The following is a 20,297-nucleotide window of genomic DNA, read 5'->3' as shown; positions in this document are numbered from 1 at the left end:
TTCAACTTATTTAAGTTATGTATCATTTATAATCAAACATGTCATTTATTGCTTTATTCCTTCCTCTCTTCAGCATACCTCAAGTCCTCCTGGATACCAGTCAGTGTTCTAGGAGCTGGAAACATACCAGTGTGTAAAGCAAATGAGTTCCCCTATTTTATGGAGATTATATTCCAGTGGAAAGAGTCAGGAAGTAAACATGTTAAATACATAAATATTGTAATTTCAGATACTTGCAAGCACAGTGAGGAGGTGACACAAGTTGTGATAGACAGTAGTTATTTGGATAGGGTGCTTAGGGGAAAGCTCTCTGAGGAGAGGCCAGAATGGTGAGAAGGAGCCAAACGCAGAGAAACTCCACAGGAAGAGATTCCATGCCCAGCAAGCAGCAAGTATAAAACCTGGAGTCAGGAAGAAGCTCAGTATGTTTAAGGAGCAGTAGGAATTCTACTGAAGAGAAAACATGATGAGTAAGGCAGCGGGTGATGCAAGATGAGATTGGAGGGGTAGATGGAAGACCCAGAAAGCCATCATGGAGTTTGGATTTTTTAAAAGTAGAATGGCATGCCCCTAGAGGATTTTTTTTAAAAAACTGTATGTGGTGATGGATGTTAACTAGACTTAGTGTGGTGATCACTTTGCAATATACATAAATATTGAATTATTATGTTGGGTACCTGGAACCGATATGTCATATACCAATGTTTATATATTGGTTGCTGTGGAAGGAGAAAGAATGAAAGCAGAAGCGATGGGGAGGCTATGGTAGCAGTCAGATAAGAGGTGAAAGTGGGGATGGGACCAGGATGTGAGGTAATGTTCACGGTGAGCACAGGGTGGATTTGGGATGTGTTTTAAAAAGAGAAAAACGCACAGTATTTACTGAGGGGTTGCTGTGGATGTGAGAGCGAGAGGCATGCACCCTGAGTTTAGGTTGCTGCGTAAACAACTAAGGGTGCCCCTGGCTGCGAAAGGAATGGCTACAAAAGAAATGTATTTGGGAGAGGGGCTGAGAATTGAGGGACTCGCTTTAGCGTTATTAGGGCTGAAATGTCTACAAAATATCCAGGAGGACATGAAAGCAAGCGTCTGAATGCTCTAGACGGGAGGACAGCAAAGACACAAGTGTTGGGCTCAGCTGCAAACGGTGTGCTCAGGGCCACGGACGTGGACAGGGGCGCGGGCGAGGCCTGCGCTCGGGCAGCCAGGGCGGGGCGCGCTGAGGCAGGGGAGAGGGGGGATGCGGAGAGGAGCAGCGGAGGAGACCTGGACGCGGAGGGAAGGCGGGGAGGGGCGCGGTCCCGGCGCAGGAGGGACGGCGGGGCGGGAGGAGCTGCGGCCGCGCGGAGCGGAGCCCGGGGACTTTGGCAGGAGGTTCCAGCGCGCGGGGCGGAGGGCGGGGAGGGGGGGGGGTACGGGGACGGGGGGGGGGGGGGTACGGGGACGGGGGGGGGAGAGTGGGGGGGGGCAGAGAGGACTACAGGCGAGGAGGCAGGAAGGAGTGTAGCCAGCTTTTCAAGGAGCAGTAAAAAGGTGTTTTGCTTAACTGTGGGATTGCTGCGCCAAATGCTGCAACGACTCTGGAATCCATATGGTCATAAAATTTTGGAAAGAAAATAGAGATTTGTAGAAAGTTGAAGACGTTTTTTAAAATAGGAAATTTAACTAAGAACAGGCTGCAAAAGTTTCCCATTAGTATGAAGGAAAGTATTCAAATGAAATTCCAGAATTCTAACTAGTAGCTACCAGAAACCCAGGGCAAATATCATTCTTAATGATAAAGTAGAAATAGTAAAATAAGGATCCAATCAAGAATGCCAGGTAACACTGCTGCTGTTCCACATTGTTCCAGAAGCCTAATCAGTGCAGCAGGTGCAAATTATAATGAGATGTAATGTTAGACAGGAAGAGAGACTTTCATTATTTACATGCTTTAAAACCAGAGGTGTGATGATACATGTGGCACTAGTTTTTCTGAGTGCAGTTCCCCACATGAATGTTGGCTGATATCTTGGTTACCTTAATGGGTCAGAAAAAAAGTGAAACGCTGTCCTAACTATAGTTGTTGGTCCATGATGGAGCTACTTCTTGACTAAATTAAAAAGTTTTAAAATACTATTTCCTCAAATATTTCATACTATTCACTATATAATGACTCTAGATATGATACATTTTTAAGTTTAATCACCATTATTAACATTTTCTCCATTACTTTGTTAAGTCTAGACAATTAACAAAACCGTAAGTCAAGACCTGATATGTCGTATTTGCTGACTTGCATGGTGTAAATACTCTCATCATAGTTGCTTTCAAGCTACCAACGCGAACTAACTGAATGTGAAGTTGAGATACACAGCAGCACACTATTATAAAGAATTTCCATTCTACAGACTCTACAAATAAATCACTTTAAAAGCATAGATAGGTAAAATAGATTGAATATAATGAGTTGTGAGCATATATTATCTTTGTTTTTAATATAATATATTTAATTAAAACTTGTATAATTTAATTTTTCGTAATGGCTATGTTTAACAATCAGCCCACAAAATTCCCGAAAGCTTAACAACCGACTCTCATGAGCTAGCATAAGCCTAATCTAGCATATCATATAATTGTATATCTAGAAAAGCAAAGAGAATCAAGTGAAAAAGACAAAACTAACAGAACCAAAGAAGATACAGTTAAGTTGGTTGGATCAAAAGAAACATAATTATAAAATGTAGAGTAAAAGCCGTTAACTTACAATGGCAACAAAAACAATAAGAGAATTAAGAAAAAGCTTAATGCATAATGAGCAAGGAATATATTAAGAGATGTATAAAACTTTACTGATTCACATTTTAAAAGACATGAATAAATGAAGAGCTATAAGTTGTTCCTATATAGACATTTAATATTACAAAGGTATAAGTTCTTTCTCAAAGTACACGCAATACAATCTCAATCAAAATCCTAACAGGGTTTTATATAAACCTTGCCAGCCTGGATCTGAAGTTCGTTGGAAAAGAACATGCCCATGAATGAATTTTTGAAAAAGCTTGTTCTCATGTATATAGAAATATCCTATAAAACATTGATAATTAAAGTAGTGTGATTCTGGTGCAGGAATAATCAAATATATTGATGAGACAGAAGAAAGAGTTCAAAATGTTTCATTTGTAACAGAAATGTACATGAGAAAGGAGGCAATTCACATCAGCAGGGAAAAGAAGTGGTGCAATTTAACGATCCTATGATTTAATAAAAAGTTTTAAAACTTCCCATCTCACATCAAACAAAAAATAATAATTCTAGATGCCTTCAAGAGGTAAACATTAATGGAAGAAATGACGTTAGAGAAACACGGGAAGTTATTTTTGTAATCTTGGCATGGTGAAAGACTTCCTTAGGAAGACATAAAACCCAGAAGGGATAAAGAAAACAATAGACAGATTCTTAAAAACTTACAATTTTTGGTATGACAAGAAACTCCATAACTTAAGTTAAAAAATAAGTTACAGACTGAGCAGAAATATTGACTACAAATATATCAAAGGATATGTACTAACAATATATCAAGAGATCCTATAAATCAATAAGAAAATGATAACCCTACTAAAAGAAACATCTAAGCCATCTCTGTCCAACAAAAATATCATGTGAGCTACATACATAATTTAAAAATTTTCAGTAGCCACATTAAAATTATTTAAAGCAGCATATCTGTAATATTATTATTTGAACATGCAGTCAATATGAAAATATTAATGAGATATTTCACATCCTTTTTCTTAGACTAAGTCTTCGAAATCGCTTGTGCTTTATGCTAACAGTATCTCAATTTGGGGTAACCTCATTTCAAGTGTTCCATAACCACATTTGGCTAGTGATGTCATAGTGGACAGCCCAGATCTATCTAAGTAATTCACAAAAGAAATACAAATGGCCAATAGACTAAAATATGCTTCACCTCATTAATATTAAAGAAATGCAAATATGAGAAACAGGGAGATACCACACTTCACCCATCACATTGACAAACATTGAAAGAAAAAATTAGTAGAAACTAATCTTTGATACAGCAAAGTTTATTATGGGATTATTTGTATAGGAAAAGGGAACAAAGGGAAGGAAGAAAAAAGAAGGGGAGAAGAAACAGCTCAGGTAGCAGATGGAGTTCAACAGGTTAGAGTGCATTTGTGCAACAGAAGATATGCAATGATTAAAAAGAATTATTTGAACTGTAGGTGCTGACATGGAAAGTGTTCTAAGAAAAATAAAAAGAAATCAATTTGTGGAAAATTTGATGTGCTATGATGTATATAACATTAATCATATTTTAGGTTTGTTTGTAGTTGATTTCTAATTTTATGTATTGTGGTCTGAGAATATGCTTGATATGAATCAATCTTCTTGAACTTGTAGAGACTTGTTTCATGTCCTAACATGTGGTCTATCTTTGAGAATGTCCCATGTGCACTTGAGAAGAATGTATATTCTGCAGCTCTGGGGTAGAATGTCCTGTAAATGTCAATTAAATCCACCGGATCTAGTGTGTCATTTAGGGTCACTGTTTCCTTGTTGATTTTTTGTCTGGCAGACCTATCCAGTGAACTCAATGGGGTGTTAAAGCCCCCTAGTCGACTGTATTGCTGTTGATCTCTCCCTTAAAGTCCCCTAGAAGTGTTTTTATAAGTTTAGGTGCTCCTATATTTGGGTGCATATATGTTTACCAGAGTTATATCCTCTTGTTGGATTGATCCCTTTAGTATTATGTAATGACCTTTCTTGTCTCTCGTTATGGTCTTCATTTTGAAGTCTATTTTGTCTGATATGAGTATTGCTACCCCAACTTTTTTTTTTTTTTCATTCCCATTTGCATGGAAAATTTTTTCCCATCCCTTCTCTCTCATCCTGTGTGAGTCTTTTGTTCTGAAGTGGGTCTCTTGTAGACAGAATATATTTGGTCATGTTTTCTTATCCATTAAGCTACCCTATGTCTTTTGATTGGAGCATTTAATCCATTTACATTTAAGATTATTTATTGATAGGTGCTTATCTATTGCCATTTTATTTCTTTATGCCTATGTTTCTCTCTCTCTATTTCTACTTCTTGTTACAGCAGTCCCTTTAACATTTCTTGCAATGCTAATTTGGTGGTGATAAATTCCTTTAGCCTTTTTTTGTCTGGGAAGCTCTTTATTTCACCATCTATTTTTGAATGATAGCCTAGCTGGATAGAGTAGTCTTGGTTTTAGATTCTTGCTTTTCATTACCTTGAATACTTCATGCCATTCCCTTCTGGCCTCTAAAGTTCTTGACGAGAAATCAGCTGACAGCCTTATGGGAGCTTCTTTGTAGGTAACAGCTTGCTTTTCTCTTGCTGCCTTTAAGATTCTCTCTTTGTCTTTAATTTTTGGCATTTTAATTATGATGTGTCTGGGTATGGGCCTCTTTAGGTTTTTCTTGCTTGGGACTCTCTGTGTCTCCTGAACTTGTGTGACTTTTTCCTTGACCAGGTTAAGGAAGTTTTCTGCCATTATTTCTTCAGCTTCTCTAACCGTTGCTTACTTTGTACATTTTCTGGCACTCCTATGATGCAAATATTGATACATTTCATGTTGTCCCACATCTCCCTTAAACTGTCCTCCTGTTTTTTAATTGTCTTTTCATTTCAGTTCTCTGATTCAGTGATTTTTTTCTACCCTGTCTTCTAATTCGCTGATCAGATTCTCAGCTTCCCATAATCTGCTGTTTATTCCATCCAATGTATTTTTTACTTCTACTATGTCATTCTTAATTTCCTTCATAGTTTCCATATCTTTTCTCATGCTATTGAGCATCCTTACAATCAGTATTCTGAGCTCTAGATCTGATAGATTCCTTATCTCCATTTCATTTAGCTCTTCTCCTGGAGAATTCCCTTGTTCTTTGACTTGGGGCTTGCTTTTTTGTCTGCCCATTTTGGCTGCCTGCTTGGGTTTGTTTCTGTGTAATAAGTAGATCTGCTAGGATTCCCAGTCTTTTGGATAGTCCCTGGTGCAGGCCAATGTCAGACACTGTTTGTGACTGCCCTTGAGAACCCTGTTTGAAGCTTTCTGAAATCCACAGCTTGTGGGTCCCTCTGCTGAGGCTGGGTGCATTTGGAAAGGACCAAGATGCACACCAAGGTCTGCTTTTCCAAGCCTTGGGTCCAGAAGCAAATCAGACAAAGACTCAAAACACCCAGAAGCTGATTGTTATTCACAGTCTCTTAATGAGCCTCAGGCTGTAGAAACTCCACAGGGTGGGGCAAGAGGTTTTCCAACAGGATGGGTCTACTGCTCCTCACCCCCCCTCCTGCCAGGCAAAAGCTGCCTGGATAGTAAATGTCTGCCTGAGAAAGATGTCTTCTGCCTTGTAGTGGAATGACTCAGCACAGGAGTCTAGACAGGTGCCCCCACAGAGCTCTAACTCCAGAGCCCACAACCCTAGATTCTCCTTCACTCTGCTCTTACCTCTGCTGGAACCCAAGGTGAGTGGCTACACACAAAACTTTGTGTGTTGGCCCTTTAAGAGGGTGCCTACATTTCCAGGTGTCTCTCCCTGGCAGACAGAACCCTACTGCTTTTCACAGCCAGATGTTATGTGGGCTCCTTTCTCAGTTCTGATGCTCTAGGCTGGGGAGCCCAGCTTAGGGTTTAGACCCCAGAATTCCTAGTGGAAACTTGCTACAGCTGAGATATCCCTCCAGAACTTCAGCTGCTTCCTTTGGCAGCCCAGCCAGCCCTCTCATGCCTCTGCCTCTCCTACTAGTCTCTATGTGGTCTCTACTTTAGGTCCTTGGTTATAAGGGTTTTCTCCAGCTAGTCTTCAGGTGATTAGTCAAGATGGTTTTTCTGTATTTTAGTTTTAATTCTAGTTTGGTCCTGGGAGAGTGTCAGTGTAGCTTCCACTTAATCCACTGCCATCTTTGAATCCAAATATACATTCTCTTTCTTTACCCTGGATCTGTTCATTCTCTAACTCAACTGAGGTAATTCAATATCATTTTAACTACATAACTATGAAATCACCTGAAATCATTTCACATCTCAGTAATAAGAAGAGATCTCAGTCTCTGTCCCTTGCCTGCCCTCTAGCACTGTGACAGTGTTCTGCCCACAGTCTTCCTCTTATCTTTTCAACATTCCTTAAGTAATAGATTATAAATTGACCAAATCCTTCCATTCTTCCCCTTGCATGCCCAGCACTGTGGACCTTGTGAAATGCCTCTTAGAATCATTCCATAGCTTTTACTATCAAGGTTTCTAAGGCCCACTTCTTGGCAGCTCATTAAAAACAACAAATTGTCTTGAGTAGTCCCATGGTTTGTCCCATTTTCTATTCTTTATTTCTTCTTCTTTTTTTAAACACCTGTTGAATTCCTTTTATCTCTTTGGAACCATAATAGAAGCAGCAGACACCAGACCAGTGCTATTTCCTCTAACCTTTTCTACTCCCTGTTAATGCACTTTCTGCTCCCATTTGTCTCTGCCTCATTTCCTCTGTGACTGGCCTCTGTCCCGGTACCTTTCCTTCCCATTGCAAGTCTGTGCCTGCTTTCCCACACTTTACACACTGCTGCCCTCTCCAACCTTCCAGGTCTTTCTCCACCAGTCTTCCCAATTCCCTTATCGCATGCCCCCTGTCATCCTCAGTCTTCTCAGAAAACATCGCTTTCCCAATAGGCTGTATATTTTACTTTTATGAAAATATAGTATAAAAGAATGTGGTCACTATGATTATCACATGATGTCACATTACCTTTTACATAAACCATTTCAATCATTTTTGCTATTATTCATTGAGCCTATAGAATTTAACATGAGAAAATACTCAGAGACATACTCCATATTATAATAGAATATAGATAAATACATATAGATAGATTGATTTATTATAGGAATTGGCTTACATAATTATGGAAGCCAAGAAGTCCCACCATCTGCTGTTTGTAAGCTGGAGAACCAGGAAAGCTAATAGCAGAATTCAGTTTGAGAACCAGGGAGCATCAATGTCCAAGGGCAGAAGATGAAGTCCCAATTCTGGCAGAGAGCAAATTCGTCCTTCTTCTGTCCATTTGTTCTTTTCAGGCCAGCAACAGATTGGATGATGCCAGCACACATTGGGAAAGGCCACCTGCTTTTCTCAGTTCACCAATTCAAATATTGTTCTCTTCTAGAAACACCCTCACAAATATCCCCAGAACTAATGCTTGAACAGCTATCTGGGCATCCTTGAGCCCAGTCAAGGTAAAACATGAAGTGAACCATGGCCCCACCCAAGGCAGCAATATGGAGGGTTGTAAACAAGACATGGGCAAAGGGCTACTCAGAAGCTGCCATGGAAACAATGGGAGAACTTTGCACTCAGGACCAGAATTTCCTGTGGGCTAAAGAGGGGGCTGTCCCAGAATCCATGTAAGAAGGCACTGCAACACAATTCATAAAATATTCCAAAAGAAGAATGAAGTAAAATGTGCTGTCATTTTTGTAATGCGCTGCCTCCTAACTACTGATATCATTGAATCATAAAAAAAGAACAGTTAGCCATCTTAATGATTATAATTAAGAAAACTTTTTAATTTATTGCTTATTTATTTATTTATTTTAATTAATTTTAACTTTATTCAACATCTTGGATATTTAGGTCAAAGGTTTGTATTAGTCTTAACTGGTGCTTCTTCAAAGAAAGTGTCCTTGGCCTTCGTAACTTGCTTCCAGAGCTTCTCTCCACCAGTGTAAAACCCAAAGCCCACTCTAGACCAAAGTGCTCATGAGGAAATAAAGCCAACCAACAGACAAGATAAACAAAAACCAGCTGTGCCCCCAAAATACTCAGCAGTCATATGCTATTTACAGCAAACAATGGTTTGGTTTGTCTTGGGATGGAAATGGGGAGTCAATTTATTGCTTTTTTAGAGAGAGAGAGAGACAGACAGACACTGATTTATCATTCCACTTATTTATGCATTCAGTGACTGCCTTTTGCATGTGCTCTGACGAAAGACTGAACCTGAAACCTTGGCATATTAGGACAATGCTCTAGGCAATTAACCAACTGAGCTACTCAACCAGGCCGAGACAATTTTTCTAATATAGATATTGCTATAATGATCTATTATGCCAACTATTTGGAAAAACTATAAAAAGATAAAACTAATAAAAAATCAAAAATGTAAAATAAAACCAACAATTATGAAGCTACCTTGCATCTTAGCCTTGATTTTAAAATAGATTTTAAAATAATTCTGAAATATTTACAAGCCAAAAGTTCTTAAATATTGTTTTTAGTAAATATTAGAACTAATCAGTGTGGCTCAGCTGGTTGGGCATTGTCCCGTGCACTTAAAAGTCACTAGTCAGGGCACTTGCCCAGTTGTGGGCTTGTTCCCAGTTGAGGGGGCTCTCAAGAGGCAGCCAATCAATGTTCTGCTCTCACAACAAAGTTTCTCTCTCTCTCCCTCTCCCTTCCTCTCTCTCTAAAAATCAATGAAAATATTTTAAAAATATATTGTAACAGTGCAATTAAAATATTTTTAATGTAAAGGAACAATATGGAGATATTAAAAGAGGTTTCAAAAGACTCTATTGTTGCTACCACGTAAACCAGTCTGGCTTCTTAACTTGTTCCTGTCTTAGGCTGTGGAACAGGAAAACCAGAACTTTCTCTCAACTCCTGTGTCTGCTGTAGGGGTGAGAAATTATAGAGGAAGGAGATGCTAAAGGACAAAATGAGAAAATTAAATAAGGGGAAAAAAAGATAAGAAAGGAGTTGGAGGAGGAAAAATTGAAACCGGTTGAGAAAAATAGGGGAGAAAAAAGTTGGACGTGAGAGAAAAAGAGTGATGAAAACAGTGTAAGACGGGAACTGGAAAATGAGCTGCTTATGCAAATAGTGTTTACATGTAACTTGCTTTTCTCTTTATAGACTGCAGCATACGATCTAGTGGCTTTTTAAACTTTGCTTTCATTATATCTGTTTGGGTTTTTTTTAAAGCTAGGAATTCTTATCATTTTCCTTCTCTCCCAGCCCCTTCCCACTCACCCAACAACATTAACCTAGAATTGGGTGGAGCAGAAGAAGGGGAAAGAGAGAAAGTCGTGGATGGGCATCTGGAAATTTGAAACTAGTTACTAACAGCCCTTACAGAGGACATGTGGAGAATGTTTGCCTGGAAAAGGTGAGCTCAGTGGGATCCCTATAGTGATGTAAGCCGATGAGAAACAAATGAACACAGATGTGTGGCCTCTACTGCACTCCTTGGCTATCTGCTCCCGACAGGGCTTTTCCTTTGAAGAGTCAAACCTCTTGTCAAGCCATCTTTCAGCCAAAAATCATTTCCCTCTAATTGACAGGAAAAGGAGGAAGGCAGAATCCCACCCATCCTTTTCTGAGCTGCTTATTTTCCACTTCAAATTAATGAGCTTCCCAAACTGAAGCCAAGTTGCTTTGCTCAGATAATGAAATCATACTTCTGTTTCACATGAGGCAATTCAAACTGATGTGGTCCTCAGCTATTTAGGCACAAAGTCCTTCATATGGCTGAAAAGAAGGACGGCTACTGTTTTATTAAGATAAAAGCTATCTCCAAATTTCTCTCAAATTTCTGTGCCCAACATTGACAGAGATATTGACAGTGAAGAGTTTAGTATTCACTCAGGGTATATATATTTTAAGTCTTCTAGTGGCTGGTAAATGTTTCAGAATATATGCTGAAAACATTAAAGAGTGGCGATTCTAGACCAGGTATCCATCGCCATCCCATTTCCACAGAATGCTAACCTCACAGGAAAAGCCACAACTGTCTGTGTTACTGTATCAAGGAACACAAACAGAATGGAGAGGTGTGGGCCTGTGCACCTGGTAGTCATGAGAGACTCACACCTTTTAGGGAGTAACAGACGGAAAAGATGAATAATGTGAGTCTCAGCAGTGTAAATTTCTGTTTCGATCTCCCACCATCTGGGAGTCCTTAAAGCCAGAAGAATTAAAAGCTGAGCTAGAAGTTACTCCTGGGCATAAATAGGAATTATTTTCAGCTAGGAGAATCCAAAAATGGGATAATTTGTCTACTCAGGCACATATTTAATGAAAAGTGCCCAAACCATAGGTATTAGAATGACTAGCTTCTTCGAAAAAGAAGGGAGATGGTGAGCTGCATCCTGTCCACCTAAAGCGCTACCCAGACCTGGACTGGAGGGAAAGGGGATAGTAGTGGAGAGTTCAGAGAGATAGGATTAGGGCCAGCAAAGGAAAAAATCACATGGGGTTGAAGACAGGGACAAGAGTGGCTCTTTCCCAAATACTGACTTGAGGTATTAGAATGAAAACTAAGAGATTAGTTTTCAAATGATTAATGTAGAGTGTAAGCATTTTTCATTGGTAAGCATGAGTTTGCAACCTGAAGAATCTGTAGTTTTGTAGGTGAAGATGAACAGGGCAAAAAGTAGAAATCTTACATTGGTCCATTTTAAACAAAATGTTTCATTTTGTTATATGCTTCAGTATGTTCTAGCCACGTCCTGGAAGATGGTAACACCAGTAAGAAGGGGACCAGAATATATCCTTGAAGCAACACACTAATCATCCTCGCCTTCACCTCCATGCAGAGCCAGGGAGTAAAATTACACACAAAAGAACCCACGAAACACCTAAGCATCCTATTGTGGAAGACAGGTTTAACGTGAGGAGAAAAGTTCATTCATTCAGCAAGTATTTATTTAACATCTACTATATGCTTAGGCAATGGATGCTGAGGGCGCAGCAGCAAATGAAACAATGTACTTATGGACCTTTGTTCCAATAGGGGAGACAAATAGTAAGGAAAGAAATAATACAATGTTAGTATGTGAGGAGTTATATAAATAAAATTGAGTAAGGGAGTAAAGTATAAGTAAGGGAATAAAGTATAAGTAAGGGAATAAAGTATTAAGTAGAATGATCAGTGAAGGAAGGTCTCTCTAATTATCTGCCTTTCCAGCAGTGTCCTATATGAAGTAAGGAAGGGAGTCATGTGGTAGGTAAAGGAAGCAGTGAGTGCAAAGGTCCTGAGGTAGCAGGTATATGCTTGAGGCAAGAAGCATATGCAGTATGAAATATGCATGTGTTACATGCAAGAAGGCAAGCAGGGCTGGAGTGGAGCTAAGGTGAGTTCACTACTCTAAAGTCTCCCTTTTGTAGTGTAGAAATTGAATGGCCAAGAAGTTAATTACCTAATAATTGTACCTCTTATCCAGAGAGATTTCTGGTAACAAACCTGGAGAGGTGAACTAACTGACATGAATTCAACCCATTGGTCCTTGACAGAATCAGGATAAATCTAGAAGTTTACTTGGTAGTTTACTTGGTACCTTTGAGCAAATTAGGAAAAGGCGTCTCTTCCTCAGAAATACCACTTCACACTGGGGTGTACTGCTCGGCAGATGGGGCTTGGCCTGGACTTCAGCTCTCACTTTCCTCCTCAGTCAGGCACCCTGGGCTGGGCCCAACCTGCACAACACCATGCAGCGGCCCAGAATCAGCAGTTTATTTCCTATACCTAAGTACCTCCTCTACTAATGATCATACAGTTCCCAAGTCATCAGTTTCACGGTTGAACTCTGTTAAGTCTGATCATAAAGCTGATTTTGCAATAGTTGTGCAGCACCACATTCCTTTGAATCCCTCGGTCTAGGTTGGAAATGGTTGACTAGTGGGAAAGATGAGACAGTTTGATCATGGAGTATGAGATGTGTCTAAGTCTTTTGCTGCTCTAACAAATTATCACAAGTTTAATAGCTTAAAACAACATAAATTATTTTATGGTTCTAGAGGTCAAAAGTCCTAAAATCAAGGTGTCAGCAGAGTTACATTCCTTCCGGAGGCTCTAATGGGTAATCCATTTTCCTGCCGCTTCCAGTTTCTAGAGGCCACCTGCATTCTCGGCTTGTAGCTCCTTCATCCATCTTCAAAAGCAGCAGCACAGCATCTCCCAAACCTTCTCTCCCTCTCTCTCTCTCCTTTCCCACTCACCTCTGCTTCTCTTGTTACCTTCCTCCTCTGACTCGGACCCTCCCATCTCCCTCGTATGAGGACCCTTGTGATTAACTGGGTATAACTGGATAATCCAGGATCATCTCCACATCTCAAGATCCTAAATTTAATCACATCTGCAAAGTCCCCTTTGCTGTGTTAAACTGAGATGGCAGCTTCTGAGGATTAGGATGGAGACATGTTTGGGGGACATAATCGTATCCGCCACAAAGTGAAATGGAAAAGGGTACTCACTGAGGAGGCCCCTTGCTCATCACTGTTTCTGGCCTTAAATTTCTCTTAGAGATTCATTCTTCATCCCTTGAAGATTTTCTCATTTTTTCAGAAGTCACTGATAAAGTATAAATGCCTGCCAGAATGCATAACAAGTTGAACCTATCTGTAGAGATTTTAATGGGAGGGTGAAGACCCTGGGAAGTAATTAGAGAATATAAGGAGAAGTGTTTGCGTACTATAGCAAAAATCCAACAACATGATTTCCCACTTTTTGCTAAGAGCTAACTTACTCTTTAAAAAGAGCACAGAGTGATGGGGAATCTCAAATTCTTGTCATTAACTAGTCGTTAACCACAGAAGCTGCCTTTAATATCTTTGTGTCTCATTTTCCTCATTGTGAACTAATGACTTTAAACACCTGTATATGGAAGTCCTTTGACAAGTGTAACAAACTGCAGTAGCTAATATTCCTTTAGTGATAAATTTTTGGCACACATCATCTCCTTTAGTGCTCACAATTGCTCTTTGAGGCAGGTGCTAGTCTCATCAGAAATGGATTGGGACCGAGGCAGGTCTGCCCTGGCACATTGTGGAATGTGTAGGACTTGACTTCATGCAGGAAAGACTTCACAATATGAGTCCAGGTGACTTTGAGAGTACATTAAAGCTGGAGACAGTGAAACAGAGGAAGGGCTTAAGATACAAGAGGCAAGATCATAGCAGTAGGAGTGAGCATAGCTGGAGCTGCCTTGGCCCTTTGGAAATGTGAGGAAGAGTTGAGCCTAGGTGAGGCTGCCTCAGCCCTTTAGGAAAAAAAGTCTCAGAGGCAGAAGTGAGCTACACTGGGCTGTGTGGACTCAGGAATTAAGTTACAGAGGCAAAAGGGGGGCCCTTGGAGACAGGTTCAGGGGGTTAGCCTAGGATGAGCTGCCACTGCTCACTGCTCCCCTGGTTGTAAGTCTTGTGGTGACCTTTACAGCTTAGAAGAAAGCAAGCAAAGATACCCCAGTAAAGATTAGAAGAGGGGGGAGGCACAGGTGTGCCCAAAAGAGAGCGTGCACTGGGTTCTTTGTCTTAAGGGTTTTTACCTATTTTCTAAAGGCAGGAATTTTAAGGGAGGTCTTGGGAGAATTTCAATAGAATAGTCGTGAGCTTTCCAGGTGTGTCCTTTAATATAATGATTCATCAAAATGGGATTATAGAGGAATTACAGTAATTCTCTGGTCAGTTTCACCTTCAAAGAATGTCACTGAAGAGGGACTGGGACTGAGGGGGTCTGCCCCAGCATTGTCTGCAGTGCATAAACCACTTGCTCCTAAGTGTCCTTGGTTAGGGAAGATAAGACCTGCAGTTGCTTAATCCCTTCACTTTTTTCATCCAGCTCCCCAACTCCTCCTCCCCTCTGACAGCTGTCAAAAAAACATATATATAACACATAGACACAGACAACAGTGTGGCGATAGCCGGAGAGAAAGGGAGGTGGAGGTAAGTGGAGGTGGGCAAAGGGGGGATAAATGGGGACAGAAAGAGACTTCGCTTTGGGCGATGGGCTCATGATGCAGTGTGCAGATGGTGTTTTGTTGAATTGTACACTTGAAACCTGTATGGTTTTGTGAACCAATGTCACCCCAATAAATTCAATAAAAAAAAAAAGACCTTGAGATTTATTATCTGGCTGTAAATTGCTTGGCCATTCAACTATCTGTCTCAGTTTCCCTTTTCTACTTGCCAAGGAATTTTCCTAGCTTCTTACTGTCCTATCTCACTATTATTATGCCCATTTAATAGTTGAGGAGACTGAGGCTTGGGTTGAAAAACATGATGAAGGTCATATAGTGAGGAGTAGCTGAGATGGGATGTGGACCCAGAATTGTTAGGCCCAGGGTCTCTGCTTTTTATCACTATAGACTATCCTGTCTGTAAAACATCAATGGGAAACTGCAGACCAGTATTGGGGTACAGTATTGGGTACAGCAGTTGGGTGAGGTTACAGAAACGAGGCTGAGGAAATAAAGCCAGGCTGTCTGTAAAATTACAAAGGCAGTAATTTCAAGGTGATTGAGGTTTGCAAAGAAAACAATTGTAGTCCCAGGGTTGACTTTATGAGCCATTTTAAAATTCAGGCATCTGGGTTGCAAACCAGCAGCAGCTTGCCCTTCCCTCTATATGTGCCCCTCCCTGCCCCAACCTCCACACTCTGGGGAGACCACAGCAATGGCCAGTTTTAGAAAACCCCACAGTTATTTTGTTTTTAAATTATTAAACACTCAATTCAAGACTTTAGAAAAGAAATAAAATCCTAAAGATATCAGAAGGAAAAAGTAATATGATTTACAAACAAACAAATTAGAAACAACATATAATTTAAATTAACAAACACATTCAAGTGGGGTTGTTTAATAAGAAAACTTCTCACCAAAACAGACTAATCCTGAAATTTCTATCAAGCAAAACACAAATAAAAGAAGAAAAATAATAAAAACCATAGAATACATAAGAGAACATTACAAACAATTTAATATGTTTTAATCTAGACAAATGTAATTTCCAAAAAAAGTGACAATGGAGGAGATGCAAAGCTGGAAAAGACCAAATAGGAATGTATTTCCCTGGCCTGGGTCCCACTGAACCCTCCCATGAACATTCAAGAACGCTCCTCGCATCTCTGCAGCCTGAACTCCTACCCCTTGCTTCCTCCTTTCTTTCATCCGCCCAGCTCTTCCTGTCCCGATTCCTCCGGACGCAGCCCTTCCCGTCACCACTCCCGCTCTCGCCCCTCCCTAGCCACCTTGTGTCTTGTGGAACTCAGGCTCAGTTCTGGACAAACTTCCCTACAAGTTAATGTACTTTTAATACGTATTTACTTATTAAATTATTGTGTTAATCATGAACAAAAACAGACCGAAGTCCTTGTTCTCTGATAACTTATATTTTTAGTGGTGGGAGGCTGATTAGTATGACACCCCGGAGGTGATGAGGGGAATGTAGAAAAATAAAGGAGGCACCGAGGCTCCCTGTGGTGAGTGCCTGGCTGCCTGAGTTTCCGTCCATAACTGGTGGATGGGTTTTCTTCTGCCTCCTTCTGTCACTGGATTCTCTCAGGATTATCTGACACACCCTGGTCTGATGACCTAGAATAAAAGTAGTTAATGCGTTGGCGTAGTGGTGCTTCTACTCCTCATTACAAGCCTATCGGGTAAAGAGTGTCATCATCGGGTTTTTTACAGATGCAGAAGCTGAGACATGGAGGGATTAAGGCACTTTCTCAAGTCTCACAGCTAAGTGGCTGAACTGGTGTTTGAACCAGAGTGCCTGTCCGAGACTTTACCCCTCCAAGCCCTCTACACTCCTGACCAAAGTCGTCTCGCATGAGCTCCTTCCACTGTCCTCTCCACTTCAAATCTCTATGTACTTTCTTCTCTATATTTGTTCAAAAACTGTTATTCCTCTTTTCCAAGCTTCACCCCTGCACCTATCCGTTTCCCTTATACTTTCTGAGACCCTTTAACAACTCCAATTATAAACCCTTCTTGTACCTTTTTAAAATACAGAGCAGGGCACTAGTGTGAGATTAACATGCTTTCTTTTTCTCCTGCTCCATACACAGACCTTTGCCCTCCTTGTGCCCAGGTGTCTATAAACTTGAAAGGAGATTAGGATCCTTATCACAAGAATGCTAGCAATTCTTAAAAGAGAGGCACAATCACCTTTTGAGCTGCGGTGCATGATTATGCAGTAAGAAGGCAGCTTTCCTTGAATTTAACCCGCTAGGTCCTAAGGGGTCAGCTCTTAAAGTTCTCCTATTGCGTGTGAGGAACCCCAGTCAGAGGAAGGCTTAGCGGGGCTCCAGGGAAGCAGAGTCAGAGAAGGAGAAAAGGAATTAGGGGGCTGTGAGAAGAAGGCGGAAAGTTTGAAGAAGTAGAGGCAGGCAGGCCTGTGCCCCATGGCTCCCTTCCTGGGATTGCAGCCGGGGGGCCGCAGTCAGGTGGGAGGAGAGCTCCTGCCAGCTGCCCACTAGGACTCGAGAGGCCCTCGCTCCTTACGTTGCCCATGGAGCTCAGCCGCTTCAAGAAAGATTTGGTTTCCATGACAAAACATCGTCTTACACTACTTCAGCTCTCCTCCTGTCTTTCTTATTTCCTCCTCTAATTTTTTATCTTTTCTTACACTTTTTCCAGTTACACTTGTTTCTTTCATTCTTGAAATGTGAGAATTCTCCTAAGTTTTGTCCTCAACACTTTTTTTCCCTTTACTGATCTCATTTTTTTCCCATCATATTAACGGTCACTTCCAGGAAGATGTTTTCCAAATTCACATATCTCCTCATAACTTCTCTTTTGAACTTCTGTATTGTACCTCCAAGCCCTCCTAGATATTTCCCCCATTCTTGTTGCCTGTGACTCCAGCTCAACACAATTAGAATCGCATATGTTCCTTGCCATTTCTCAAACCATACTTCTTGCTTCCCTATAAATGTTAATGACACCACCATTCTTTGTGAATTTCCCTACTTTCCATTTTGAGTAAAAATCCTCCAAATATCTCACACATGTTTATAATAACTTGGTAAAGTACCTACCACATTATAATTTTATGCCAGATGCTAAGGGATCTCCATGTGTTAACTCGTTTAATCCTCGTGACTCTATGAGGTTGTTACTACCATTACTACCATTTTAGAGCTATGGAACCTGAGGTGCAGAGAGGTTAAGGTCACACAGGTAGTAAGTGGCAGATATTGGGAACTGAACCCAGGCAACCTATTCTGGAGCCTGTATTCTTAACCACTATGCTATGTCACTTCTCACTAGACAGTGAATGAAAATCTGATATAAAACCGTATGCACAACATAATCACAACTATGTAAAACAACCAATCAATGAAACAACCTAAATAATTAGGTATAGAAAAAAATTTTAAAGAAATATACCAAGCCTGGCTGGTGTGACTCAGTTGGTGAAGTGCCGTCTTGTGCACCAAGAGATGATGGGTCCGTTCTCGGTCACACGCCCAGGCTGCAGGCTCAGTCCCCAGTGGGAGGCATGCAGGAGGCAGCAGATTGATGTTTCTGTCTCTCTCCCCTTCTCCCTTCCTCTATCTAAAAACCAATCAATAAAAACATATTTAAAATATATATACCAAGATATCAATAGTGATTATCCTGAGTACAGGAAAGACTGAAAGCATGTTTATTTTCTACCCTCTACTCTCTTTTTATTTTCCAAATTTCTTATAATAAGTATAATATTTTTAATGAAAACATATACAATATAGAATTAATATATAATACATTTTATATTTCAATTTTAAATACACTGAAACATGGAGAATACGATGGCAGCATACTTTCTTCCCCTCAACAGTAACTTGTACATCCCTCTTGCACCTAACTTCCATTTCACCATCTGGTTCTGATTATTATCTCCCACCGACATATTGACTCTTACGTGATTCCTACATGACAGATTAATCTTTTTAAGACAATGTTTTTTTCTATATCACTTCCCTATTCAACGGTTTTCTGTCTTCCTGTTACTCATGGAATTCAATTCAAACTGTTTAGTCTGGCATTAGATTTGTCCTAACCTTCGTTGCCTTTTTTTCCATGTTTCCCCCTATATGTTTCCTGTGACCCAATCGGCCTCATTTCACTCCTCTGCCTTGCTCTTTCCCAGCTCCATGCAGCTCCCAGGTCCCAAGAGAATCCTGAGAGAAATGAATTAGTCTTAGTCAGCTTGTGACATGATTTGGAATTCGCTCCTGCTTTTGTGGCCAGTGCCTGCTGGTGCGGGCAGGTCTCTGGGCTCCCGAGCACGGTCCAGCCTGAGATCCTCCAGTGCTGGAGGCCAGGGAGCCGGGAGTGAGTCTCAGCTTTGCCAACTCTCCTTCTACATCAGCTCTTAGCTTAGCATGTGGGCTTGTCCTGATCTATGTTTCCTTCTGTTCCGCATGTTTCCTTGACAGAAATGATAACCTGGTGTTCTGTACAACTCTAGCCATATTAAAGTTGGATCCTGCACAGCCCCCCTGACTTCTGCATAGGACTAACAGCGAGACTTCCCAACACAATATTCTGCTCACTGAACTAGACCTTCTTGAATCCCTGGCCCTGCCTACGGCCCCTGGGTCCTGGAGAGAACATGACTTGAACTACCTAACTGTTCACACTGATCCCAAATGTTACTGCCTCACACCTGCTCTTCAGACCTGCCCCATGGTTATTGCCAGCCCGTGCTGCCAAAATGTCACATAAGGTACCTGGGAGTCTTTCTGAGATTTGACAGTTTCTGCCAAAAAATATCTGTTTCAACCTTTCCTGCCCTGTGAGCCTTTGATTATAGTGTTTCTTTTGCCCAGAAACCCTCATGAATACTTATATAAAGTTCCTACCCATCTTTTTTTTGTGTGTGTGGTAAAATATATATAACATAAAATTTACCATTTTTAAGTGTACAGTTCAGTGACATTAAATACATTGTTGAACAACCATCACTATACCCACTTCCAGAATTTTTCATCATTCCAAACAGAAACTCTGTACCCATTAAACAATAACTGCCCATTTCTCTTTCCTCCCAGCCCATAGCGACCACCATTCTACCTTCTGTCTCTATGAATCTGCCTATTCTATGTATCTCATATAGGTGGACCATGTATGATTTAATACATTGAATATATTGCAGTGAATACAATATCCATTTCAAATGCCACATCCTCTAGTAACCCACACGACACTGTAAGCTTCAGAGAAAGGACCACCTTCCTATCCCCAGGATGCCAGCACAGTGCCTTTTGCATACTAGGTACCCAGCAAATGTTTAATGTATCAATGCAAGACCAAGAAGTTAATGAGTGAACATAATAATAAACAAAAATAAGAATCCTTCACTTCTTCTACCTTTTTATTGAAAGTAACTAGCTTTTCCTTAATAACTTCCACAATTTTATTATTTAAGGAAGCACATGTTTGCTCTCTGTTTATAAGCTTGCCAAAAATAATTATCCACTGTAATTATCTGATTATCTAAATATTATGTATAAG

This window comes from Miniopterus schreibersii (genome assembly GCF_964146895.1).
Source record: "Miniopterus schreibersii genome assembly, chromosome: 1".
Classification (NCBI taxonomy): Eukaryota; Metazoa; Chordata; class Mammalia; order Chiroptera; family Miniopteridae; genus Miniopterus; species Miniopterus schreibersii.
The sequence above is the reverse complement of the archived record's forward strand: the minus strand, read 5'-3'. Positions refer to the sequence as shown.